The sequence below is a fragment of the Triturus cristatus genome, chromosome 6, assembly GCF_964204655.1.
Source record: "Triturus cristatus chromosome 6, aTriCri1.1, whole genome shotgun sequence".
NCBI lineage: Eukaryota > Metazoa > Chordata > Amphibia > Caudata > Salamandridae > Triturus > Triturus cristatus.
In genome coordinates, this window is record NC_140589.1 from 1,830,276,870 (window position 1) to 1,830,304,768 (window position 27,899).

The window sequence follows — 27,899 nt, forward strand, 5'->3', positions numbered from 1 at the left end:
ATAAATGCAATACTATACCCTGCGAGTACTGGCTATCTGGCTCATAAAATAGAAAAGGGACAACCGTGTTTGGCTGCAGATCTGAAGCAGCGGGGCAGGCCTGTCTCTCTTCACCGCAGGCACGCGAGAGCCCGTCTCCATGGTCTTGACTCGGCTACAAGGCCGTCTCTGTGAGGGACGTTTCCTGTCAATGTTATCAGCCGTGAAAAGGCCGCTTCCCGCTCCTCTGGAGGAGAGGAAGGACAGCTTGGGTCGGTAGCCGATCAGCCATCTCCTGCGTGCCCTCGAGATGTGACTCCCGCCTTCCCGCCCTCCTCTGCTCTGCAGGGGCTGCTGGTCTGTGACAGGGGCAAGCACTGGCTTGTTACAGCGTCGACCTTCCACCTCTCGCGCATGCGCAGATCTCCCTTGCCGCTGGCACTTGTGGAATGTTCCACCGAGCTCCCAGGTTTCCCACTTGGCTACCTCATAATGTTAATGAACAATATTCCTGGTCTCAGCAAGGAGGAGACCCCGCCCACCCCCCTGAGTGCTGTCCATAACTGACCTCTAGACATGTTACACTCAATGCACAAGGCCCCACTGCTGCCCAGCCAGGCGTCTGCTAAATTAACACCAATACATGCAAACACACGCGATCTCCGAGTAACTAGTGCCTACAATCTCCGCATCAGCTCCATGGGTGTGTTTGTCTGTCAAGCCCGGCCACCTCCAGGAGTCTGCGGTTGTCTAGGTGCTGTTGGTTTAACTGTTGCCCCATGACTTGCAGTGTTTGAGCTGTGACCGTCAACAGCCTCTGGGTATTTTCTTTTCCAGTTTGGTATGTTTTGCAGTATAAATGCTTACAGGTACCTGCTTTTGTGTAGGGAGAAGCGCTTCCGAAGCTTCACAAAGATATCACAACAGGTCGAGTATTAGAAGAAGCAGTGCAAGCTTCCCTCACTCACAAGCAGAATGAGGTCAGCAGGAGGGTAGGCTTATCCCAGTCAAAGAACAGGCACAGCAGCAAAAGAGGCGGCTACCCTCACAAACACACAACTTGTCCACCATATACTGCAGCCAGGCAATAGCAGTGCAGCCTTCCGGCATCGGTGTAATCTCTCACACAGCACAGGCAGAGCCTGCAACTCGCATGTGCAATTTCCCCTCATGCATAAAGCATATGCACAGGCACAGCTCAGCCAGCAGCTCTCCAAAGCCCATGTGCGACACAGCTGGCAGCCGGCTCGTCTGTCTTCAGCTCCCCAGTCCTAAAAGAGTGAGCAACTGCTTCTCCACAGGACAGAAGTTTCACAAAGTCCAAGTAACAATTCCCCACCCACCAAGATGGCTACAGTGTTGCCACATTCTGAAACCTGCCCCAGGCCCACAGCTGCTCCAGTATAAGCCCAAATTTAGCCCAATGCAGACCAGTGTCATCCCAAAAACCAGCCCAGAGTAGAACTCTCAAATTATGCAAAAATAATTTTCAGAAAATAGTTTAAGGATGAATCTAAATTCTCATCAATATACAGATAGTGGGAGGAGGTTAACTGGGCACCCGTTTTAATAAGTACTCTTTTTCAAGACCAGTCTCCACTGTGACTTTTCCACTTGTAGTTCTGTCACCACAGTTCCAAACCCGAACCTGGCATTCATGAATGAACTCTACAACAGCAGATAACACACTTTATGTCGACGAATGGGAATATCAATGCTATTTCAGTAATGTGACTCCAAAAAAGAATACTGAAAAAATCATGCAGAATTAACACCACACAATGATACACACATACACACAGTAAGAAACATCCCCTTGTATTAAAGTAATTGCAACACAACTTGTTTGGCACAGCTTACGTTCTATCTACTCACCTGAAGATCTTCAACAACAGCAAAAGAAAACACTTCTTCACAATGACAAATTTGAAAATCAGTTTTCGTGCAAAACAAGCGCACATAAATGTGAAGCAACAGTGTGAAAACTGAGTGTTGTATCAGCAAGATGAGAGTTCCACACCTTTTCAGTTAAAATGTGCTGATGGGGCCAGAAAAGAGACAGTCACTTACTCTGACCAATTGCCTGCCCTCCATTCCACAGTCCTAAACCGTGACCACTCACTCTGGAACTAAGTTATAGAGAACATTGTTGTTTCTACTGTGTTGCCGCTTCCGCTATACTAAAGCTCCTAGTCTTAACAAGAAGCAGATGGGTTTGTTTGGGGTACGGATGAACGCAAGGCTGATGGGGCAGAAAGGAAAATGAACCAATTTCCCAGAACTTTTGGCGACACCCTCAACACGGACACTCCCTCAACTCTACTGACACTGTCATCACTCTTCTTGCTCTATCCCACCGCTTTCCTCTTCATCAGTAGCGCTGTCCCACTTCCATACCACCATTGGCCTGGGCCATCTCATGAGGCTCCTTTACACCCATCACGGGCTTTAATTATTCATGCTATTTACTTTAAATGTAAATGTAAATGTAAATTGATACTTGTATAGCGCACTACTCACCCGCAAGGGTCTCAAGGCGCTTGTACGAATACCGCTGTGGAACCCATCCTGGCTTTCCCTGTGAGGCGTCCACTCCTGGGCACCACCAAGGTGGAGGCCAGGCATCCTTAGCGTTGTGGGGGCCGTTGTGGAGATTAAGCAAGCTATTGCCCAGCCCAGAGTTGCAGAGTGGGACTCCCTGATTGGAATGGCACCGAGGCGAGAATTATCAGGTCCGTGGAATTTTTGAGCCCAAGACCCGCCGAGGCGGGGAATTGAACCCTGGTCCCGGGCTAGACCTCTGCATCAGGGTCTGCCACTCTAATCATTGAGCCACACTTCTCCACATTCTCAGCAATGACTGTAAACACCCTAAGGTAATCCATGTCAGCAAAGCAGTCCATGTTTGCATTTCATGTGTTTTACTTCATGCAGTGTTCCAAAAGAGTATTTCCTTTATCCAGAGGATGCGTTTCTGTAGTTTCATTTTCACAAAACATACTTTTATAGAACAAACTGTGAAATGAGTCGCCTTCAGGTCTGGGTGAGCTCAGATTGCTAGTAGATATTTATGAGGGACACGATTGAGAGTCCCGAGGCTGAAGGCAGTACAGCTTTCTCACAGTGCCTGCCACTAGGTCATTAAGGTGTTCAGACTATATGCACATCCAATCCTTGGCCTCTCAAGAGAGCACATAGAGCGATGGATATATAAATGCCAATTGTAAATTAAAGCTGTACTATGCATGTGCACAATGAGGACTACAATGTGTAGGAGTCATATCATGCACACTGGTTGGCATTCTATGTTAAGAGCACTTGGTCTGTAGAAATAAGTCATCAGGTGAAATGCTATGCAGTTGTTGAGTGTGCTAATAAGTCCTTACTATCCAAAGTAACCATTTTTAACAACCTTGGAATAACAACAGATTGAGAATAAAAACAAGGTTCTAAAGCAGTGCCTTTCTGTTTTCATGCTGTTCCTTGATGCAGGGTCCTACCACACTGTTCTATATTAGAAGGATTGTGACATTAGCTGCAAATAACAACAGAATCTCAGCATTAAAAGCAGTGATGGCTGGTAATTTTACCAGGGAAGGGGGAGGGGGGGAACACATATGTTTATACATACACTCAGGCACCAAACATACAAAACTAACCTTAACTGCAGCTCTCCAAGAGGGAAACCTCAGAGGTCCCAGGAGGGTTGAGGCTGCTGCCTTCCTTGCCTCAGAGGTCCCAGGAGGGCTGAGACTGCTGCCTTCCTTCCCTCATTTATGACTGTAGGTCAGCCAATGAAGGACGGCAGCAGTCCCAGCCTCATCACAGAGTGGGAGGGGGTCAGTGAGACTGCTGGACCCACCACACTCTGTGACAAGGCGTCCCTGATTAACTCTGGGCCATGGGCACTTCACAGCTTAAAAATGAAGCGCCACGGTCTGAGGCAACTGGTGAAGCTCCCCCTCATCACAAGGATAAGGGCCTCAAGGCACTTTTGCCAGGCTGAAAAGGTCATGCCCACAGGGCTGTGAATTCCTTAGCCTGGCAAAGTTCAGCTCCGGCAGTTGGGGGTCTGCGCATTTAGCGCATGTCCAGCTCCTGCCTGCCTGCCCTGAATGTACGAAGGCGGCTCTTTATATGATATACCAAAAAGAGGTATCCCATGCAGAGTCCAGTAATTCCCTTACTAGCAGCCAGGGCCTTGCTCTAGCAATTCCAAGGTACTCTTTCAGGAGGTAGCGCAGTTGGGCAGCCTTAGGCTCTCAATACAGAGATCCACACCACTTTATATTAATAACATGCGTCTTTATATATATTTGGCACCAGAATCAATACGATCAGGTAAATACCTTTCGCAAGAGATTTACTTTTGTATTTAAAAAGTAAATTGTGCAATTTTCAGACTGCAATATTATCCTGTAGGAGGAAAACATGTATTACATGCAGACACTCAGCAGCGATTTGCGGGACCAATTTTCTGGACAGAAGGTGAGTATGGGGCAAGGTCCAAGGCCACACCAGCAGGTCACCTCCAGCAGCACTCGTCCAATAACTCCTGCGGTTTAGGGGGCAGCAGGTGGTGGAGAGTTCACCTTAACACGCCTGGGGGTCTCGGGTGCAGTGGGGCTTGGTGGCGTCGAGTTTTGGCAGTTCCGGCATCGGGTTTTTGGAGTTCCGAAGTCCTCGCGGTTCTTCCTTGGGTGCCTGCAGGATTCAGGGGAACAGATCCGCTGTATCACAGGAGTCCATGAGTCTTTACTGAAGGTAGGCCATCCTCTCAGGCTTTGGAGGCACGACAGCTTGCAGGCCGAGACAATTTTGATGCAATTCGATAGGGAGACATATTATATGCAGTGTCTCAAGGAATGGCACACAGGGCTGTGTCATGTTGTGTTTTCACTTTTCTGCACCAAGACACGCAGCCTGCAGCAGCAGTTTGCATGAGCTTGGTGATGGGTCCCTTGGGGGGCACAAGTCGTACTGCTGCCCTTAGGGACTCTCTTTAGTTCCTCAGGCCCTATGTAACAGGGGTACCATTTACTAGGGACTTACAAAGAGTACTAAAGGTACTGCCAAATGGGGAAAACAATCACACAGTTTTGGAAAAGAGATCTGGAACTGGGGACCTGGCTGGGAGGGACCCAGCGCACTTCCAGTTGAAATCACATCATAGGCCAGTCAAAAAGTGGGGTGACCATGTCGAAAAGGGCACTTTCCTACACTGAACAAGAAGAGTGTCTGTCAGCCTGCCAGACACTCTTCTTGCCTGAAAAAAGGTCCGGGCATGGCCTCTCTGCTCATGTGGACGGGCTTCTGCTGGTTAAAAGCAGTAACTTACTGAGCGATATACATACAACACAATAGAGTTGGGCAAGCCTAGCCAAAGATGAGCCATGAAAATATTTGCCATGTATATCATGCAACAAAAATTATGTTAGGATAAATTAAGGTGTGTTGACAATTAAAAAAAGTGCATTTTTAACACATGGAAGCACTTTACTTTAGGAAAAGACAGGTAAGAGCAGTTCCTCTAAATGGCCAATTTGGAAAAGATCGTGATGATTTTGCTGTTGAATCTGATCTGGGAAGGGAAAATTAAATTTCAGATCTTGTTGCCCTCACACACCTGTTAGGGTGTCATGCTTCATCATTGGGCGCTCCTCGTCGGACCGGCGCTGCAATGTCCAACGGGCCTGGTGGCATCTTTAGCGGAGATCTTTTGATCTGAGAACGCCGTTTTGTGTGAAGACCATGTGTATGACTGTGGAGGGTAATAGCTCCTAAGAATGTGGGGATTCGAAAAAACTAAAATAGACCCTGGCCCCTCAGTAATTTTAATTAGGTTAAGTAGGGCTGGGACTAGGTAAAACCAGGGAGGCTACTCAGGTGATTCTAGGTATCAGGGTAGCCTATAGTTGACAGGGGTCAACATGTTTCGTGTCGTGGATGCTCAAACTCGAGCGACACTTCTTCAGGACCGTGGGACCAATTATAAGTATGGGCAATCAAACACAAGAGATCTTTGAACAGCGTACACCCTGCACTTGTGTATGTGACAATAAACCAAAAAACAGGAGACTCAGTGAAATACAGTATTTTCCCAGGATCGTACAATTTGGTCAAGCAGGGTACGGCCACTAGATGGGTATCTATTTTCTCAATCAAATCGAAACAATTTGCTTTAACTTTAGGGGGATAAGATTAGATCACCCATAACCAGTAGAAACGAATGGGATATTGCGTCAGTAGTCAATATTTTACGTTGGCAGTTTTACACAGTGAGAAGCTTGTTCCGGGATATAAGAGCAAGCACTTCACAATAGCCAGAGACTACATTTCATGCTTTTTGACTAATGGGAAAAAAAATCTTTCTGGCAAGATAACTTTTTATCATACCTTAAAAATTTGCTGGGCAAACAGGGACTGCCAAGTACAATAGAAGCAGGCTGCAGTGTAGGCCAACCAGCCCTTGCCTTGATACTCCTGCTCCCCAAAGTCCACATTACATCGAGTCCGCGCCGCAAGAGGCAACGATTCAAAATAAAGGATGATGACAAGCCTGCCCCTCGTACCATCATTGGTCCATTTTCTATATATGGGCAGGCCAGCAACATGTAGCAGGGCCGTCATAGGCTACGAATTGACAGCTCTAATTTGAAACCATGGGTATCGCAGAGCCTAAGCAGCCTGCATGGAACTGCAGAGCATATGTGGGTGCTGCGGATACTACAAAGATTGTGCACACAGGGGCAAAGGTCACCCGAATGTGCACAACCCACCAGGGGGAAAAATATAGCCCATTTGTGCGGGAAACAGCCCAATCTGGCATTACTGGATGGCTTCCTTATGCAACACCTCCCATCATGCCCAGAATAAGAAGGCACTCCATCCTCACTGCTTATCTTTTTCCGTTCTGTGACGCAAGTTCCCAAAGTGGTATACAAGTAAGAATGTTCCTTGAAATGTTTATAATAGTTGTGCTTGTTGGGAGAACCTATAGTTGTTTAATTGTGCATGCAGAGGTCTCACTCTAGCCGACTAACGGGATCATTCTAGGGGGATAAGAACATACAGGGTGGTAAAAGTTGTTCCTGTAAAGTGTTTTGACCCCTTTTATCAGGAGAAATGGGTCGGAAACAAGAAAAATGACTAGAGCGACCACTGCCTGACTTTAAGATGGCAGCGGTCTCTCAATTACCACGATTTTTAGGCTGCCTTTTGGAGACTCCTGCTTTGTTCCAAGGCGGGAGACTTGGTTTGGAGAGGCAACATTGTTTCTCTTTACCTCCTTTTGTGGATTATGGAGCAGCAGAAAAGTGCTGCTAAGAAGCAGAAGTAAACAAAACACATGATGGGTGGATTTTCAAATTAGTTTTCCCTTTCTGCATCTGTTGCGATTAGAGGAACAAATTACACTGATTGCTTACGCAACTTTAGATTACAAATTATTACTATAATGACCATCTTATGTTTGCAAAATGAAGATGAAACGGATTACTTTATCTCGTATTAGGTTACAGAAGATTACTCTTACATTTTTTTTTACTGTATTATTAGCGATTGCTTTACTGGATTATATTACAGCGTGACATTGGTTTACCTCCTTTGCCCTGATTTTGTCCTCCATCAATTCCTGCCTTGTGTCTCCTCCCATGCCCCCACCTTTGTACAATGTTCCACTGCTTTGTAGCTTGGTTTGTTCCATATACATACTTAGTATTTTGGCAATTGTTCAGGGCCGCCTCTAACTCCATCCTTATTTTGCAGATCATGCCACCTACGTTTGGACCCAGCCATTTGCAAATCAGTCTTGACCCTGTTCCAGTAGCTCAAACTGCCAGGCCAGGTACTGCATGAACTAGAACACAATAAATCGAAGACTGATTTGGCTCTGGTTGGTGATCTTCATTCGGGTGAAGCTTGGTTCCAGTAGCAGAGGGAGCATGGACCCACATCTGGGCCTACCCATTGCCCTTAGGGCGTTGTATTAAGATAAACAAAAAAGTGATTGAGTAATACTTTAATTAGTTTCAGACACTGGTGATTACTCCAGGCCTCATGTCAGATCATTGTTTCTTTGCCCACCATGCCACCTCTAATTAGCTCCAATCTTGTGCAGATCAGTGTTGTTCCAGCTCCATTAGGATCAGTCGAGCCCGAACTGCCAAGCCAGGGTGTCTCTGAACCCGAACACAAGCAACCAAGACCAGTTTCACCCTAGTTGGGGCTCTTCAGTTGGGTGTAGCTTGGTTCCAGAGGCACAGTGAGCACGAGACCCATGTCTGGACATACCCATCGCACTGAAATAAACAAAAAAGCAATGGATGGAATGCTAGAAGTAATCTCACACCATGCCACCTCAGATTAGAGGCAGCCATATGCACATCAGTCTTGGTCTTGCTCCGACAGGAACAGTCCAACCCACCCCACTTCACAGCAGTACAAGCAAAAAGTTCCTGTGACCCCAGAACTGTTTCGGGCACTGCAGTGGTGGTTGAATCAAGAGATCATGACCAGAGGTTTTCCTCTGCAGGCAACCCCACCCAAGATCCCGACCACAGGTGTCAGTGGGATTATCTGGGGAGCAGTTTTAGAGAACAGATCAACCTCTGGGGGAATTGTCTTTTAGTTAGAGCTTTTCCACCAAACTGGAGAGAATTGAAGGTGATCCAAATGGCACTGCCCCATTTCACTCCATTTCCGAAATGTCACAATGTTCAAATCAGGACAGGAAATGAGGAGTCCTGGCATATATCAACCATCAAGGGGCCTCGCAAGTCCAGTCCTAGCTGACACTGGATCATACACGTACTTGTGGACTGAGGCCAATCTCCTGCCTCTTTACATGTTCCAAAGAGGGAAAATGGACCTGTGGATTACCTGAGCAGATTCTTACCCTCCTCGCTAGACCTTTCCCTGACCCAGGCAATATTCCAGCAGCTTGGGAAGTCCGAAGTGGATCTGTTTGCATTCATGGCTTGCTCGTTTGCTCTTCTTTTGTACAAGGGTTCCTTATCAGAAGGTTTGGAGGGTAGATGCACTCTCCTTTCCATGACCCTAGGCACTCTTTTATGCCTTCCCTACCATTTCCCACATTTTTAGGGAATTATGGATGGTGCAAGGTGACCAGTAGGAGATACTTCTAGTATTCTCATACTGGAGGGGTCAGCCTGGGTTTCCTCTTCTTCTTTAACTGGCCAACAGTGAGTGCGCACATACTCAGTATTTCCATTGAGGCCCTATCCACTGAAGTGCGGACCTCAGCCTTGTGTATCTTTGGGGCATTGGCACCTGAAAGGGCAAACTTGATCAGCTTGGTTTGCTCCTTTTAAGCGGCTAAATTTATTCAGTAGTCTGGTCGTCCACTACTGGTAAAAAACAACTATACAGTGGCAGAACTTTCAAAGGTGATGTTTTACTAGAAATTTAAACCTGGTTTCTAATGGTCCAGCTTCTGTTTAGATTTTTTGATCTACTGGGTTGACTTCCTACTGGGACTTGCAGATTCTACCTTGGGGGCTCAGAGGACACCTGCGAGGGCTTTTAGGCATCCACAGTTGGAAGTATTGGTTCACTTAGCAGCAAGGTTATTGAGGAGTTTTTTTTCCAAAGAGGCTGTTCTATCTTGGAACCTTAACCTAGTACTAAAAGCACTTCAGAAAACACATTTGAGCCTTTGGGGGTCTAACTTGAAGAATGTCATATAAAGTCATATTTTTAGCAGCAATTTTTTCAGGTAAAAGAATTGGAGAATTGATAGCCCTCTTAAGCTCAGAGACGTTCTTAAAGTTTTTTTTATACAAAGTAGTTGTTTTAAAAAACTCTTTATATTGTGATTTTCCAATTCAAACCATGCTGCTTTATAAACCAGTACACAACATCTTGCATTAAATCACATTTATCATCCCCCAGACATATAGAACATTTGAGTACAGAGTGAGTTGCTAACAAAACTGTGCATATCCGTTCCCCCAAGGTCTTTAACCCATTGGTTTTCACCTATCCCTTTGGATTGCCTCTTTTGTGACCGGGTCGCATTAAATCAAAATAATCTCGCTAGTGGCGCCATATCCTTGTGTGTTTTTGGGGACAGTCCCTTGCTCTATAGAGTGACTCTTCAGCAATGGAACAATAATTCATACCTCTTAACCACTCAAACAGGGGGGGGGGGGGGGGGGGGGGAGCTAAGATCGCCAGTGGTACACTAGGTCCTGTTTGGCCAGTATACACCCTATACCAGTCAGTAGTTTCTGGCCCTGATGATCTTTCTATTCTGGAAACACTCCCAATCTTGCCAACTTGCAGTCGCAATCTGTCAGGATCCCCCACCACTTCAAACAATGTATTGAATTTTGCAGTCCAATAACTCGGAATGATTGGACATTCCCATATCACATGCAACAGGGTATCTCTAGCCTGCCCGTATATCAGACAATCTGGTACGCTGCCTCCACCCATTCTCCACAGTCTGTCAGAGGTATAATATATTCTGTGGAAGTACTTAAATTGGATTAGCCTCAGACGGGATGGAACAACCAGTTGGCCTCAATCCAGTCCTCCTCATCCAATTTTCCAAGACCCAACTCCCATCTTTACCATAACTTCACCTTTGGGTATGGGACATTAATCATCAGTGTTCTCTACAGGTGTCCGGCATCCCATAATCCTCCCATCCTGCACATGTCTGTGTCCCTAAAGTGGAGCGAGTACAAAACCAACATAAACCCCAACCATAAACAGGAAGAAACCATAAGCAAAGCATTCTCTGGGTAGCGGATGGTAAACAAGCTAAGTCCAGAGGGTGCTCTTGGGTAGGGGCCTGTGAAGTCCGTCTCCCATGGTAAGTGGTGAAGTTGTCCGCCCGACTCACTGCTCCAAAGGCCATATAAGCCGTACAAGCGTGGCAGGGAGACCATAGTAGCCGCAGGTCTGGAAGGGGTCTGAGTTTGATTCTGGTCTCTACCCATCACCAGAGAGGCTGCGGGTGACTGCCTGCCGCCCCAACGCTATGGCATGGAGTCTGGGCAAATGCCCTTAGGCGATACCGGCATTCTTTTCCACCAGTTACGCTGTCTCTCTTTGTGCCTGTGGGGCCCACAGGCGAGCCCCCCTCCTCCTCAGGAATGTTCAGAAGTCTGGAAGCCTCCGCCAGAGGTTTAGGTTAATGGAGCCTTTCTTTCCAGTGAAAAATAAGTTAAAACAGTTGGGCCCAATTGTAAGAGATCCGTTTGCTCCTGAGGAAGAGTTAAAGCAGACAGGTCCTGGTATAACACCAATTTATGTCCTTGGACCCGTACAGGTTGTGTGTTCCTTGCCTTACGCAGAATGGGCTCTTTCAGTTGGAAATCATGAATGCAGTCAAGGAACTCAGTCGGTCGGACCCTGTCTGTTCTTGAGAGACCTACTCTATAAACCTTGTCAGCTGCACATACGATTCTGCTTGTGGTTCTGGAAGAAGAGGGCCTTCACACAGGCCGAGATGTCTGTGTCCTCAGCCCCAGTCAATTCCCCTCGAATATGCATATTGTTAGTGCAAGAAGGATTTTCAAAATCTTCGGTATAAGCCTGTAAGGTGACTTGTTCACGCAGTCACAGAACTTCTTGCTGCAGATGCTCGATTTCTTCATCTTATCCAGATTTGCTGTCCTCGAAAGTGGACACTCTGGAACTCACATGTGACCTCAAAGAGGTCAGATTAGACCTGGAAGAGGTTGGTGACAGTTTCACCGTTTGGATATCTTCACAGGATAAGGGTGTCTCTTAGGGACCTCAGAGGATGGAGGAAAGCTATTCCCATTGCCCCTCCCGCTGCTGGGTTGGCCAATGGTGCTGCTAGTTGGCTAAAGCACTCCTTGAGTACTCGACTTGGCTAGTGGGCCGTCCATCCTGTAATACCCACACATGGCGGTGTCAACCGGGGGTTCTTGTCTAAGTGTCCAAGTGCCCCAGGGCAGCCACACCGCCTTTACTTACCCCCAACAGCTACCTCGGTCTTCCAATCTGTGTAGGCAGGGGGGCTCCATCACAGATGTCTATTCCCGTCTCTGCCACTCTCTCCCACCTTGCTGTCACCAATAGTCCACAGGAGCCCCAACTTTGCAGGGGGAAAATCTCCATGCACTCCAGCAGTTTGAGTTTGGATTATAATGTCAAGGCAGTGTTATTACATTTATTCTTGCACGCTAGCATGCTGATCATCACATTTCACCGTGTGTTGAGGGAGTCCTCAAGGGCTGAGCAGATGAACACGTTTGCTTATTGTTTGTTAAGTCTGCTTGGTAATTATTTGTTTGGCGTGAATCTATGCCATTTAGCAGATCCTCACTCTATCTCACAATTTTTGTCTTTATCCAAGGATGAATCACGGATTATACTTGCCTGTGTGAGCAACTCCACTAGTTGACCGTCCAGATTAAACCAAAGGTCTTGTGTACCTGTCATAAAGGCGCAGATGCCTGCAACACCGTCATTACCATCTTTACCTAGACTGGTGTCAGCCTTCATTGTCAGATTCCCACATACTAACAGACAATTCAAACTTTTGGGAGATCAGAGTTGTGACTCCATGTTTCTTGTTTGTAGAGTTTGACACTTATTAGCCATAACCTCCTTTAGTATAATTTTTGTTTCTGCGAAAAGCATAAAATCCCACAGTATCCAAGTATCGTCCATCTCTTACTGGGTAATTAATGCCCTTTATGTTGAGGGAAAGGATTTTTATGAACGTTATGAGATATGGCTACTAGAGGGCTAGTGCAGAGGTAGTTTCAACATAGTTTATTATCAGTGTTGTTGAGGCTGTCTACCCATCCGAGCAAACCTACAAATGGCGACACCAGCACTGAATGATTGGTCTATGAATGAATGAAGATAACATGTGGAGTGGTCAGCTGCTCCTAGGAGCGTCTCAGTGCTGCAAGGATTCTCAGAACCGCAACCATAGACCAGTTAAGTTGATGTAAAAATGGCAATTATAAGTAGAAACCTTTCAATAAGCACCCAAGTCCCCAAAATTAAGCTGAAACAAGTGCATTGGAAAATGTTGCTTAACCGAAAGGAGCAAAATTAGAGGAAATGGAGCCTCCCCGCAAACAGGAGCATGGGAAATACATGGCAAACAAGAGAGAAGTACCTCTCCTGAGCTCTGCTCACGACTCACATTTGCACTGCATTAGGTGCAATGTAGTCCCAGGAAAGAATCTGTCACCCACCCATCACACCCTGCCCCTGAGACAGACATCTACACCAGATGGTATAAGCATGTCCTCTTGCCCATCTCTGTTCAATGATCCACAACTGTGTTATTAAGAAGTAACTCTTCTACAAATTGAGGCAAAAGCAGGGCCTACGAGCCCTGGTTCTAACATCCTTGAGAGCTATCATATACTGAAGTAAATAAAAACAATTGCAATGTGGGCAGCTTCAGTCCATCAATTTGCACTAACCACAACAGTCTCTTCCTGTTCAGCCTCAAGGTTAATTCTCAGATTGTTACTGGTTAAGACCCATTCTTTAATAGGATCACAAAACAGTTAGTAGACATTCAACGTTGTAACTAGTACACAGAACATTATCTTCCCACAGAAACCTTAACTTGTGACCATAGGGGCTTATAGTTAACTTGTGACATTGCAAGGTGAGCTAATTCTTACACTGACTAGTAGATTGCTTATCACACACCCATGATGATGGGAGAAGGAAGGAACTAATTGAACATACCTAACCATATGTTCATCTTTGCTAAAAACAAATACAATAAAAAAAGTAGTGTGACCATTTCCTATCCAAACGTACCTAGCAATGGAGGATCTGCTCACCATTGAGTATACCAATTTGCATTTCTGCTACATCCTTAAGTCAATTTTCACATGTTTACGTTTTATTCTGAGGTGTTGTTCAAGAAGGACGCCAGATCATTTAAGAGCATGAAAGAAACAGGCCTTCTTGTATATGACCCTGAAAATGAGACACGGCCACAAAGGAGAAACCAGTATTCATGTCCTTCAATCTATTTCTAAGCATCAAGAAGCCCTTTCTGAGCTGAAGAGTTGCCTTTGAAACTTCTTGAGAAAAGTCAATATTGGAACCTTCCCACTTGAGTTTAACACATATGTTGTAGTATCATTTCAGTGTTGAATCATAGCTGTTGAAAGAAGAGATCTCTCAGGGATGTTGCTCCTTTCAGTTTATATGATGGAACACAATGGGCCCTTTCCAGTTAAAAAATATCTCTGGAATGAAATGCCAAGTGTCTTCAGTTGCCATGCTTTCCGGAACTCCACACAATAGTTTGAATCAATCTCCCTCTACTCTGGGAGGCCAAAGATTCAAAGGTTGCCTCTCTGACTGCGGTTTTCTAAGTTAGCAACCGTGCAGCCTTTCCATCTTTTGTCCTGAGAATTTGTGTTGTTTCTTAAATGTATCTTGGAGTCCCTCTAACTGACCCATTCTAGTTTCTGAATCTGCGACGGCCAGTCATAGCTCTCTGAAATCTTTCCTTATACTAGCAATTTTAATTCGCATCAGGTTTGTATTCGTTTTGGTGCTTTGGACAAGGTCGTATATGGCTGCTAGATTCTTAATGATCAATGTCCTGGATCAGATCAGCCTTCTCCTTATGGGGAAAGCCTGGGATATTGTCTTCATCTTTAGTTTTCTAAAGATCTGGGGATTTCGGTTCCATATCCTTCATGTCTAACATGATCCATTGTTGTCCTGATGGGTCGGGTATGTGATTCTCAAACTTGCTGTCAGGGTTGCCGCAGTGAATCAGTAGCTTCATTCCGATTTAGGGAGCATGTGTGCCTGTGGCAGCTGCAAAACGTTACTTACTTTAGAATGAAATCCTCCTTAAGTGTGGTGAACAGATGTGAAGATACCTCTGGAAGGAGGGTAAAGAAGGTGAGCACGAACAATAGTAATTTAATAAAGAGTAGCAATTACATCATCCTTGCTGAACAGTAATAAACATCTGAGTATCAGATTGTACTACCTATATGCTCCATTCATTGGATAATACCATTCCAAGATGGCCAAAACAATTGCTAGTCCAGAAGACTTTAAGTGTGTTCAACTTTCAGATATATCTATTCTCTGTTGATTATACAGATGTTTTTAGGTTCACTTCAGCATTATTACAATGGGACATCCAATTATAGGCCCATCTCAGGGTGAAGCAATATGTGCTTTCAAATCTCACTGCCCTATGTCGGTCAGGGACAAACAGATGGAGCAGGAGCAAGAATGGACTGGATTTTCAGGCAGCGCAACGCATGTATGACTTTGGACAATGGAAAGCAAGCTCGGAAGCATGGGTATTGTTACAACCCTGAGGTCCATTGGATGGGCAGTCGAGACCAAGTCAGAAGGTGGAAAGAAAGGAAGTATGCTCTTCAGGAAAAGAGACATGAGCCTATTGTCACCTAGCCAGGTCAGCGCTCTCTAGACTCCATTAGGAAATATCAGGTTGGGCCCAGCTTAGTGGTACATAGAGCTTTACAATCCACATCCTGCAGTGTAGGCCAGTCTCATGGTGTTTCCATTGCCTGATAGACTTTAGGGAAAGAGCTCTACAGTTGCAAGTCTATTCTAACCCAGGCCACCCTTCCCCCAAGAATGCCATACGATTAAAGGGACAGCCCTACACTTTCTATCCTCTGGCACTTGGAATTACAAACTTACAGAAATAGTCAAAACTACAAGTCTTATTCACCGTGTAAAGTATGAAGAAAATATAAATGTGAGGCGTCTACTTTGTAACTCAAACTACATTTATTCATATTTGATATTCCATAAACAAAACACACTAACACAGAAAGTGCGAGAGCTCCCTTTAACTCGTACTCACTTCAGATACTTTGATGAAACCATCTGTAGATGATCAGTCCCTCAAGCACCTAACATCTAGTGGTAATATAATTAACAGTGCAATCTCAGTCATTGTTATGTGTCAGTGGCTGGATTATGTGCAAACGGATACAATTTCGTATTTCTCCTTCACAAACGCCATAGATGCTTAACATTACCTCACAGTTCCTTAGGCCCCTGTACGTAGCAGCAGAAATCCAGTCGGCTGCATCAGAGAAGACGATGCTGCTGGAGAACGACTCCAATTCATTTGCAGGCAGTATTGGCAGCATGATTCCAACTCTTTCAAAGCTTCTTTTATGGTTCCATGGCACACCGAGATACTGGCAGGACACTCCTGATTTCCTTCTTACTTGGTCCAAAAAGTGATTTCAATCAGAGGACTACTATTGGATTCTTTGGGCTGCAAGCCCAGTGCCAGCAGTGCTGCAGGTAAAGGGGACTCTCTGTATTTGTTTAATATTCCTGTTGTAGGACTGAGGTGTTATTTATGGTTTAAATGTTTTTATTAGTTTGCAGGCTTCAAACAAAACTACGTACACATAGCGATCATCATACACTGCAGTGACAATCATTGATCAAGTCGTTGTAAAGCATCATCTGAACAGTGTGCGCATAGTTGAATAGTAATCTTGACAAGGAGAAACTCTTAAATGAAAAGGAAAAACGGAAACCCTAAAAAGCCCCTTCCCCTACCCTCGCCCCTCCCCCTCCCCGTGCTCCACGTCCTTTCCAAGGCCTTGCCGAACCCCTATCGCCCCTATCGGCAAACCTCCCCCCGGACCTCTGTGATGCGTAACAGCCGGAGATATCGGGGGCATGTGACTTCCCTAAATTCAGCGGCCAAAAGCAATAAAAAGGGCTGCCACAACTCACCATATTTATCCCCCTTCCCCGCCATAGTCCGTGCTAATTTCTCCATACCCAGAACATACCACAAGCGGTGCAACCAGCCCGTGAAGGTCGGCAGCTGAGGGGTGCACCAGTGTGTGAGTATGTTTTGTGTAGCTGACCCTAAAGCGATGGCCATCTGTCTACCCCTACGAGATCGCAGTGGGTAAGTCAGAGGATTGGGAAGACCCAATAGTACATAGGCTGGAAAGCACGGTATCTCAGTCTCGAAGTGTTTGTCCACTTCATCCAGTACCTGGGTCCAATTGAGGTGTTATTTAAACAATATTTGTGTCTGGGTTGCTGGTTTTTTGAGATAGGACTATGCGAGGTCTTTGGTTAGGCTGTAGCCTGCTCACTCCCAGCCCAAGCTGATCACGTGCTTTAATCAGGAACTCTAAATATTCATAGAACGCACACTCACGCACACCAGGTGAGATCTATTGTACAAACTTCCCTGGAGGCAAATTTATATCAAACTCATTTATTTTAGCTGAATGCGCTGCCCTACCCTCTCAGAGCCCAACACTCCAAGGAAGGATGGGAAAGGAGGGCCTTTCTTCACAATCATTGAACTAAAATATATTGATACAAAGGCAACTAGGAAGTAACAAGAATAAATCTAGAAAACATGGAACAGCTGCTTTTGATCAGCTGTCCTGACAGACTCCATTATTAGAGATTTTATCCAACAACGCTAGAAAATATTAAAGCAAACTACTTTGATGCAAGTGCCTCTAAAAGTTACAAGAATATTACACTCAACAATAACATTGCATTTAAAGTATAATTTTGTCAAAGTTACAATGTATTTTCTTACAAAGCCCACATTCTTTAAGAGCTGAACGAGGCATAAAAACTCTTATCAAATGGGATCATGTAGATACGTTTTACTGTTAAATGACATTTTTATTACGTACATTTACGATCTATTAAACTCAGAATTAAATTGTTTTAACCTTCATGAGGGTAACAGAGTTGACAGTTGCAAGTCAGTTCACATTTCAACGGGTTGAACCTGTTTTATTCACTCTGTCCTCAGTCTTTGCAGGATGTTCTCTGGCTGGAAAGTAAGATCTCCATTAGCTTGCTTGCTCCTGATATAGTTACTCTGGCCTTCGTTATCACGGTCCTCTCTCGTGTCCCACTACAGGCTTCCTTTTCTTTCTTGGATCAGCCACGGATTAGAAGTCTGCAGGATAAAAACACTGATCACAACTTGAAGATCTCCCTTCTCTAAGCTATAGTAACCTTCCATACTAGATTTAAGCAAGACCCACCACCGGCCACCCTACCTTAGCCTACTCTTATAGCTTCAATAATGCTGGGGGGGGGGCTTCCTCCTTTGCGGTAACAGAGTGGAATGTGCAATACAGCTGCATATTAAACCCTTAATTATTCCAATATCTGACAGGATGGTGTCTGAGAAAAGATGTAGTCTACACCCACTTACTTTATGCACTCACCAGATGTCCCTCCCTCACTTGGCCTTGGTCTCTGTGCCCTCTTTACACCTTTATACTTGTCCTCTAGAGAATCTGTGTTTCTTTCATGTCAAGTGTACATTTTGGATTGCTCCAATTGTATGAATGAACTGTTTTCTTATTCTTTGAGCCTACAGAGCCACATATCCCTAGTCAAGCAATGCAGGTCTGCGTAACAAACAACACAAATATGCACATCTCCCTTACTGTGTCCTGCACTCCTCTCATATACTCACAGGAAATAGGCCTGTGCTACTGCCCCGAGAATTCCTCCTACCTTTACCTGGTGATACACATATCTCATGTACCTGTAAGACCCACCATTCCAGCACCACAATATTTTGGAGTTTCTTCTGCCTTCATCCATGAGGGATTACTTATGGCATGCTACCGTTTACACTCGCATTAATACCCTCCAATGTCAAATTAAACCCTCTTAAAACGCACACTGATCCAAAACACCAGTATGGCTGCATAGTACATCGACCCAACATATGAGACACTGGCTCACAACCTCAAATCCAATTGAAGATGCTTGTCGCATGGGACATATAATGGCACCGGTTAACATTTTGACAGGGGGGTACAAATTATCTGAATATGATATCGCTTACAGCCCTAGAATTTCAGAAACAAGAATTAAAGACAATAGGAGACAGAAAAAACATTTCATTTTGTTATTAAGATAGTTTTAGTAGTAGACATTCGTTGTGCTGAACAGTTAGAAGTTACCCACCCCAAAATAGTGCAACAGCTCACACAGTTGGGGCGTAAACTCCAGGACTTGCACAACAGGGTAGGAAAGGCAGACTATAAAGAGTATTTTGTGAAACAGCATGCAGAGGGAGATAGGGCTGGCAGGTTCCCAGCATGGCTGATAAAGTCGGAGGTTCTTAGGACCTTGACTGGTGCTATCAGGACCGCTAAAGAGAGTTGTTAACTTACAAAATAACAATAATGTCATATTTAGTGAATATTATAGATCTCTATATAACCCGCCTTTTGGAAGTGGGAAAATCTGAGTTGCGCATTTATCTAGACAACATTCCTGTGCCTTGTGTTGACAACCTGCAGGGTCAGTCACTAGAGGAACCAATCCAACTAGAAGAAATAAGTGCAGCCATTGCCCAAATAGCGAGAAAAGAGACTCCAGGAATAATCAATTCCTGTGGCGTTTTATGAAACACATGGGACTTTTCTTACCCCATAAATATTAGTCACATCCTTTTCGGCACGTCAGGAGGGGATTCTGCCAGAGTCCATGAGAGAGACGCTCATTGTGGTCCTCCCCAAGCAAGCTCAAGATTCTTTGGATGTGCGGTCCTGCAGACTACCGTCTATCCTTAATCTGGAAAACGCTACTGCACCCAGACCAAAACGGGTTCATACCTTGGAGAAATACCTTTTTGAACCTCAGACGGTTGCTTCATTTGATGGATACAGACTGAAGGGGGAACGATTTGCAGCTAGCAGTTTCTCTAGAGACAGTGTTTGACACATGAACCTGGTCTCATTTTATGTACGTCAGAGAATGGGCATGGGATTGGAGTTTCGGGTTGGGCCCAACTGTTTTACAGGAATCTGTTCTCAGGAGTTTGGACTGGTTTGACTATATCAGCATGGTGTAAGGTTCACTGTTTGCAATAGAGTCCCCCATCCACCTTAATCCTTGCTTTGACCATGAAGTCATTGGCTCGTTTACTGCGGCAGAAGGGATCCGAATGGGGGATTAGGTTAGCAGAAAGTTGGCATATGGTCTCTATGCATACTGACAACACTCGCTTATCTTCGTAGCCTTGTAGAGATTCTCCTGACCTTGATGTCCCGATTTTAAAAAAACTAGAGGAAATACTGTTTATTTCCCCTTAAGACGGACTTTGGCAACTCACCAGATTAATTGGCATCCACTAGACTTAATTGGTAACCAGACACGTTTAAATATCTGGGAAAACAGGATTACCACATGGATGACAATCTAATTAAGAATAACTTGAGATGAGTCATTATGAACAATGCAATCCATGGATTGCATTACTGCTCTCCCCTCTTGGCCAGGTGGCAATTTCTAAGATGCTGGTACCACTTAGGCTGCTACACTTACTTTCAGCCTTACTGGTAGTCCTAAAAAAAAAAAAAAAACACATTCCTTAAGGGATTACATGCACTTCGTCAAACCTGATCTGGGCTGGAGGCAGTAGGAGAGGAGCCTTGTCCAGTATTCAAACCCCTTTGGAAAAAGGTGGGTTGGGACCTCTGAACTACGAGCTGTATTTTGCAGCAGCCCAGTTGCAGTGACCCACGAGATGTCTGGGAAATATGGTAGTGGAAGAAAATACTTAACTGTATGTGACTGCACAAGAGTGAGGGGCGCAATTTTAGATGAACCCTTTGTTGGTACCTGCAAAGCAGACACAGCTGATAGTAATGGCTAAAGGTTGCTGGGAATGATATAGAGTGATCGACGGATGACCTCTACAAAGACATGCCACACGCACCTGCATTACCATAACGTAACCATGTGGCGCAAATCATGATAAATAACCATGGTTAGAGATGAGGGAGAGGATATTGGGTGACACCTAGGAGCATAGTATACTGTGGTCATTCCAGAATCTTATGGAAACATATGAATTGGGTCCAGGCCAACTTTTTACCTATAATGCTCGGGCACTCAAGCTTATCTTGCTGTGGGGTCAAGATCGGGATAAGACCCCAGGATGAGGGGTTTTGCTCCATCTACTTACCCTTGAGAGTGGTGGGAAAGCAATAAGAGTTTTATATAGTATGCTGAACTCCTAGAAAATGGGAAAAAACCTGACTGCCAGGGATTAAAGGACAAATTGCCCAGGCATGGACCTATCTGATAGGCAGATGGGGGGTGCATTAGAATTGGTAAAAAGAGTATCAAGAAACCATATGCTAGTATAGGGGCCTGAGAAAACGACCGATATCGCTGGTCTGGGCTCAACTGATGGAACAGTTCAAGGCGATAGGCGCCTTAGATCTAGCAGTATCACAAAATAGTATGCGAGTAAGTGGGGCGGATGCATAAAAGCAGGTGGATGCATGGCGACCGAAGCCCTGAGTAGGTATCGTTATTGTAGGCCCCTCTCTTTGATAGGGATCTCCATCATCTCCTGTGCACACGGTCCCCTCCTGTGTTCCTTCTGACGCCGGCTCCCCCCCCCCTATTATTCATTTCCTCCTTTCCCCCCCTGCCTCCCTCCCGTGCCCTTCCCTCCCTCCCTGTCCCTCCCCCCACCCCTCGGTACAGACCCCTAGTTGGGGGTATTTGAGCTTGGCGAGCGCCTGACGCAGGTACATCGGCGGGGGTGGTTCGGCCAAGCAGCAGCATATAGGTTCTTTGTTTGTTTGGGTGGGGTGGGTGGAGGGTAGTTGTGGGAAGGGGTTGAAATGAGTATTATATTGATATCTGCAACTCTGGGCAATAGCTTGCTTAATCTCCACAACGGCCCCCACAACGCTAAGGATGCCTGGCCTCCACCTTGGGGGTGCCCAGGAGTGGACGCCTCACAGGGAAAGCCGGGATGGGTTCCACAGCGGTATTCGTACAAGCGCCTTGAGACCCTTGCGGGTGAGTAGTGCGCTATACAAGTATCAATTTACATTACATTACATATATGCATTTAGCAGGAATGGTACAAGCTGCAGGGGGTAATGGTTTGGTTACCTCTCTCGCTTATAACTATTGCCATCGCTGGAACTGTTGCATTTCACAGATGGGGAGACTGGACTTCGTGAACCCAATATCAGATCACTGACTTTTTAGAAATGTGTCCAGTATGATAAATTAATGTAAGATGTAAGTATACTCTTCATGGGATGCTCAATAAAAATATCTTCAAAAAAAAAAAAGAAACCATATGCTAAAAACACCCAATTCAACTGTATACATCATTTATCTCCTACACATAGACCTATTTTCAGTGGAACCTCCACAGAGTGCCCTAAATGTATGGGCCTGGGCTAGAGTGATTGAGGCAATCTCAGAACTTGTAGTAAGAACCTTGAATAGTGAACTCCGGTTGGGTTTACTGGGACTGAGGTCTTGAATAAAAAAAGAACAAATATCAATGTAGGCTTTGTTACAAATATTGTATACATGGTTGAAAAATATTTCAGATTTCTTAAATCAAGGTTGAAACATTATTGATGGAGTTCCTAAGTAAACTGCTTCGTTTGTATACGAGTATTATAAAAATTATACAGGTTCATTGAACTTTCATAGGATCGCATTTATAGATAAATCCTGTGAAGATGGCAAGCAACTCCTTTTCTCCCTCTTGGACAAGACACGCAAAACAAAAAACAAGTTGACTACCTGCATGACCGAAATAGCTAACTGGATGAAAGCCAACTGTCTCAAGTTCAACTTCAACAAGACAGAAACAGTGATCTTCGGCGACAACTCTCCATGGGACTCCAACTGGTGGCCGGCCAAACTCGGACTCACACACCCAGAACACAAGCCAGGAACCCCAGAATAATCATCAAAAGCAAACTGGACATGATCACACAAGTTAATGCAGCCACTGCATCCTCCATCCACACCCTGAAGATGTTGAGTAAGATCTTCAAATGGCTTCCAGCAACACTATAATAAGTGTCACTCCCACCCTGGTCACCAACAAGTTGAACTATGGGAGAACCCTCTACGCAAGGACCACAAAGCAACTCACTAGAATAGTGCAAACCACACAGAACTCGGCAGTCAGACTCATCCTCAATCCCCCACACAGAACTCACATCACACCACATGAAATACACAAACTCCAGGTACACAAACATGCTCAATTAAAACTCCTAACACACACATTCAAGGCACTAACACAACTCAGGCCCCACCTACCTGAACAGTCTGTATCTCCTTCCACCAACCACCCCCACTCCGCAGGACTTCCACTGACACACGCATACACAGAACCAGATCAAGAGGATGGGCGTTCTCTTACATCACTCCTAGAGTATGGAATGACCTCCCACTCAACACCAAAGCCTCCTCCTCTTGTCTTGAATTAAACAAGAAGCTGGTGACCTGGCTTGTAAATTAACCAACCAACCATAGGCAAAGCTAGACAGACAACTGCTTAGCGCCAGGACACCCTCGCTGGCGATTGTACACTTTAACAAATACACATAACATAACAGAGATAAATATACAGGTGAAAACAAATATAGAAATACTGTAAAGTAAGATGGTTCTAGTAGTGTTAGGTGTATACTCTTAGTTGGTTCTCCTTTTATCATCAGGGAAGTGAGACCCCATATCTACTTAATTACATCATTTAGGCAGCAAAAGAATTGTAATCTTTTTCATGTACCAAAGGCATCAAGCTAAACCCTGAATTTACAGTAACGATGAAGCACATCCATTCACTCGGAGGCTGCCTTGCCGTTATATCAGTCTTGATTTCAAGAGCCTACCTTTATTTGAACATGGCAGAGTGTACTTTCATTGACAACACCAAACAATCCCAGATCCAAGAATAGCTCTCCACCAATTAGCTGAACTGTTCCACAGCAAAACTCTCCACAAACTCAACACTAGCATACATTATCGACAGAGACAGCTGCTTCAAAATCCAGGTCACGGGAAAAAAACACAAGAAAATCAGAAAGCCTGATACCAGCTCTCCCTTTTAAGGGAATAAAATCCAACCTCCTGGGCTCAGAATTCAGAACAACCATCTGGCTCTGGACCCCTCCCATTTGATTGCTGGCAACGTTCTATCCTTTCTTGCCCTACTGAAGAGAGTCTTGCACACCTTTCACTGCCCCAACATCTTCCTCGATCGGATGCAAAATGGTGCAGGACTCTGCTTGACAGAAGAACTGACAATCTCTGGAGTTAATGCAATAAAGTATCACGACTGCACATGAAACTAAGTAGTAAAAAAGGGAAAATAATAAAAGATAAGAAAGCTCAGGGAATGCACCATGGATCTGGAACAACATTTCTTCACACATTAGGCTCGGTCGTTACACCAGTAATTCCCAATAGCGCAAACAACGAATATATGATGTTACTTAGAATACCGTTACTCCGCAGGTATTTACTTCGAAGTTTTTGCTTCGCAAATACCATTACTACGCATGATTTTAGTGTGCATACTTTTACTTCGCAAATATATACAGATACATTAAAAATGCTTTTACTTCGCAGTTAATTATTACGCATACCATTACAACGAGTTATTGGTACGTCAAAACAAAAAATTAATCGTAATAGTAACCTACCCCTGGCATGCACCCTGAACCCTAGAAATGCCCCCTACACCCCAAAACCCTATCTCACCCTGACCCCTAAAAATATCCCAATACCTCAAAACCTAAACGCACCCTGAACACTAAAATTACCCCCTACACCCAAAGACCCTAACCCACCCTGACCCCTAAAATTACCCCAGCACCACAAAACCTAAAAGCATCCTGAACCCCAAAAAGACCCCCCACACCTCAAAACCCTAACCCACCCTGACCCCTAAAAATACCCTGGTACCCCAAAACCCTATCTCACCCTGAACCCCAAAATTACCCCAGCACCCCAAAACCTTAAACGCACCCTGAACCCTAAAAATACCCCCTACATCCCAAAATCCTAACCCACCCTGACCCCTAAAAATACCCCAGCACCCCAAAACCTTAAACGCACCCTGAACCCTAAAAATACCAGCTACACCACAAAACCATATCCCACCCTGACCCCTAAAAATATCCCAGCACCCCAAAACCTAAATGCACCCTGAACCCCAAAAATACCCCCAACACCCCAAAACCCTAACCAACCCTGACCCCTAAAAATACCCCTGTACCCCAAAACTTTAATTTGCATAGTAACTCCATTATGCGTAGTGTGCATGCTAAGTAATAGAACATGTGTAGTAAATGCATGCTAAGTAATGGCATCTGCGAACTAAAATATGCGCAGTAATGGTAATACGAAGTAATGACACATAGAAAAGGTAGAATACCGCAAACAACATGCATAATAAACCATTAAAAACAATGAAAAGAAAAATTCTGCCCATATCTTACTGACAACGTACAAAAAAATCAACATTTAAAAAAAAATCAAAAATTACAGCCTAAATCAATTCACACTTATTGTATGTTTAATTCCAGTGCCTCTAATGATCTGCCAGCTCCTCCCCACGGGTTCCTCAGGTACTGCCCATTCAGCCCACCTACCCTTTTTCAGCCCCCCCAAAAATCACATAGTTCGCTGACCCAGAAATTGCCCATTTGGACAGCCTGTGTGTAAGCAGGGAGGGAGCAGTGGCCAAGGGTGGCCTGGTGTGCTGTGGCAGGAACCACACATTTTGTGCACCCCACTGAGCAGCTGGGAGTAGGAGCCCTCTCAAGGTGTTCAGTAAGGTGGGGGATAGCAATTGTTCCAAGTTCTTGGGCTATTTGAAATTCTCATGGGAGATCATATGAGAATTCAAAACCTTGGCAAACATTCTGTGAAACAGTGGTATGTATAGCTGCGATAGATTCTCATTTGCCTTGCTAAGCAATTGCGACTGGACGGGTATCTTCATGACAACAATGACTCCGATGTTGCAAGAACACTTGCCTTATTGCCTTTGTCCCAATCTGCTCCCAATAGTCAAGGGATCATTCTTCAAGTCACGTGGCACCAGAAATCCGGCATCCAGAACCTATATAAAAGATGTGAAAGAAACAGTCAGTCATGGTTTTCGGTATATATATATATAGATATGCATAAATACTAGGACATATTATAGCTCAAATAAGTATACAGAAAGTAACACCCACATAAGACTAAACCTACGCAAGACCTTTAGTATATGAAGAACAGTTGCATTAAAAAAAAAAAAAAAAAAAAAAAAAAGGAGTCGGGGTAGGGCTTAGACTTAGAGGCTGGTATGATGGATGCCTTTTTCTAAGCTTTGGACGCGCTTTTGCCTTATGGCTTCAGACGCAAATTTTGGCACTCTTTCTGCCAAGATTAAAGAGATGGGCTCCAATTGAGCCCCATATGGTGGTGAGCTGCAAAATGGGAGGGTCTTGATGGCAGACATACTGGATCTGAAATGGGTGGCCCATCAGAAACAAAGTGACAAGATGATGGCCGGATGCAATATGCAGAGCCAGAGTGCTGCCTGTAATGGACCCGGAGAGCGTCACTGCAGTTGTTGTGGTGCAGGTCGCTTCCAAAGCAGATGCCAAACACTAGCTTAACCGGGGCTGGAATTACTGCACAGCCCACTGACCTGACTGGTGGAGGTGTGGGCATGGAGGAAGTATCTGCCCAGGAGGAGTGACATGGATATCAAACCCATATGGATAGCTAGTCCTCATTCGGTGTGCTTGCACAGCAAAGGTACTATAATGCAGAAAATGAAAATAAATATGTCGGACAGAGGTCACAGAAGAAGATAAAATCATTTTTGCCCCAGTGGCATACAGGAAGAAGAGAGATGTGAATTCACTTGACCCCTACTTCGCTATAGAAGATCCTGAGGATGATATAAAAGGAGTGATGGCTGACCTTGATAGGAAGGTGAGGAAATTGGACACAGCGGAATGGGCAAGGGAGGCTGCAGAATCTTACTTGGGGATGTTTTGAGACCCAAATATCAGGAATGGAGATGGGTTGAAGACGCTGGGTTCTGTGGTTAGATATATGGAAAAGCCAAATTAATCATGTGGAATCTGACTCATGAACCCAAGCTGAGTTTCAGCCTAGGGCGTCCAAAGTTTTACTGTTGCTGGATCAGGTGAAGACATGGGAGACTCAAGCGTGTATCCCAGGTGAGGGTTCTAGGCTCCCCACTATTCCTCCCTTTCAAAAAGGCGATGGCAGCAACAGAGTCATTTTAACAGAGCATTGCTCCACACCTGGGCATGATGGAAGAAACTTGATTAAAAAATTATAATATTGTAATTGAGACTTTTGGCTGCACAGAAGATAAAGGAGGAGGAACCATTATAGTGACATTGAATGACCCAATCCTGACAGACACGATCTTGGAGAAAGCTTAGTGCTTAAAAGGTGTTCTGCAAATGGGGATAAACAGATTTCTTTCCTAGGTTTAGCCCAAGCACAAAAACCAAAAGGCAAGATCTTCAAGAGATGTTCAAAAGTCTTGTGCGTCTGAGAGCTGCTGCCTCATTGTTTGTATACAGCTCACTTTAAGGTGACCAGGGAAGGTAAATCCTATGTCTTTACCCAGACTTAAGTGCCATATGGATCACTAGACAATATACAACGGTGTTTTATGTTTGAAATAGATGGTGGTGATGGCTAAATGTAGCACATTGCATTACTAATGTAACTACTTGAATTTTCTTGCAGGCATTTTGAGCCTGTAGATGTGTATAGGGTGCTTTCTTGTTGGCTTACATCTTTTGGCCATCATAGCATCAGATGTCCTCCTGTTTTGATGCTTACTTTGTTTCCGGCTCCCTTTTTCTCCTTCCCTTTTACTTATTTTTCATCATCACTCTGCCTGTCTTTCCCCATCCGCCCCACTTCTTCCTAATGAAAGATTGCATATTCCTTTTTGTCTTGTATAGGTTTGCTGAAAAATTTAAATGATGGAGTCTGCATATGGTGAAAGTACAGACTGATCAAGTCTATGGGGATTCTTGTGGTAAAACTCGGTTACTAATACTTAGAAATATAATATG

The 27,899-nt window shown here is 44.7% G+C and overlaps 1 protein-coding gene across 3 annotated transcripts in view; it reads right to left on the reverse strand.

Annotated features, from left to right (window-relative positions):
* Positions 1 to 17,205: 17,205 nt before the first annotated feature.
* The window catches only part of LOC146822122 (uncharacterized), a 517,517-nt gene continuing 506,823 nt past the window's right edge, over positions 17,206 to 27,899 (reverse strand). For all 3 annotated transcript variants that reach the window (XR_014963236.1, XR_014963235.1, XM_085613223.1), the window contains 2 exons: positions 25,819 to 25,903; positions 17,206 to 17,929 (listed from right to left, as the gene is read on the reverse strand). The gene's annotated coding sequence lies outside the window, so the exon portion shown is untranslated. The remainder of the gene's footprint in view (positions 17,930 to 25,818; positions 25,904 to 27,899) is intronic.